The sequence below is a fragment of the Topomyia yanbarensis genome, chromosome 2 (assembly GCF_030247195.1).
Source record: "Topomyia yanbarensis strain Yona2022 chromosome 2, ASM3024719v1, whole genome shotgun sequence".
Lineage (NCBI taxonomy): Eukaryota > Metazoa > Arthropoda > Insecta > Diptera > Culicidae > Topomyia > Topomyia yanbarensis.
Window position 1 is genome coordinate 340,194,729 of NC_080671.1, and position 1,571 is coordinate 340,196,299.

Sequence of the window (1,571 nt, forward strand, 5' to 3'; positions counted from 1 at the left end):
ATTGATTTGATCACGGAGACGTTTCTACAGGGTGTTTGGTTCATGAGTAAGAATCTCTCGAAGGGTGATTTACTGTCATATTTGGAGCAAAAAATCGTTCTACACATACCATCGAATCTCAACCGTTACAGAGTTATTGAACTTTTTGTATAAAAAACTTGTTTATCTTAAAACACCTCTAACTCAAAAAGTATACCTCGTATTTTAAATCTTTTAGTGCCATTGGAAAGGTGAGAAAATTTTCTATTAATAATGTTGTCACATCTTTCAGATAATTAGTTTTAGTTACCTTTTAGTTGTAAAGTAGTTAAAAGTTAGTGTTTTTGATGAGGTTTTTGTTAATTTTCTCAATATAATGAATTATGATTATAGCAATATCTATTATCCAAAAGTTGGGTTTGAGGACGATTCATAATTTGTTCTTCAACATAATATTTCTATCTCTTCTCGTTTCCTTGTAATTTGACTTCTAAGCTTTTCCTGTAATCGACTTGCAAGTTATTAAATGACTCTAATCTTAAAAATGTTCTTTATATCGCTATTATCAGGGCTTCATTGGAAAGCTGAGAAAATTTCCTTTCGATGTATGTACAGATATCTTTTAGTTACGTGTACTACATGACTTTTTACTAGTAAAATAACTCAAAATTTGCGTTTTTTGGTGATTTTTGTAATTATTCTAATTATTATTTAACTAAATTTATCGTCACTATTGTTCATTTGGTGCCCCTTAATATTATCTACAACTTGTTACTTGAAACTTTATCCCTATCGCTTTTCATTTCGCTGCAATTTAATAGTTAACACAGCATGGCCTTATCACAAATGCAGTGGGTTGAAATCGTTGTTTTTGCATATGAAACGAGAAGATAAAATGATTTTGCTTCGAAACTAAAAGAGATAATTGAATGGAGTCAAAGGAAGAATTGTAGAACTTGCTGAGATGCATTAATTCCATGATAAAAATGGCGAAGTTTATTATTTACTATTTTAAGAAATAACGAAAATGCTAATAATAACACTAACTGTAAACTAATTAACTTCTAAAAGAATACTAAATTCACTTAACTGAAAGGTATTAATACATTTTTCTTTGCAAAACTTTCCTGGCTTTCGAATAAAAATAAGAAAAGGTACAATAAGTGCCATACTTTTTCAATAAGACCTAGTATTAGTGAATATGAGATAAAAATGTCCAAGTTCAATAACCCAAACACATGAAAACAAGACAAGATAAGTATATTATGTCCAAAAACAAATTATACAACTTTTCAAGACTAACAATTTGAATTATTAAAATAGTGATGTTAACTATTAAGATTTTCGCGAAGTGAAGGAAAAATCGGTCAAAATTGTTAAATTTTAAATAAATTACTGTGAAAAGATTACTTAACCTCATTAGCTGAAACATTTGAGGACATTTTTCAGTGGAAAATTTTCTCACCTATCCAATGGATTTAAAAGATTTGAAATACAAAGTATATTTTTTGAGTTAGAGCTATTTTAAGACAACTATGTTTTTAACACAAAAAGTTCAATAACTTAGTAACGGTTGAGATTTCATGCTATGT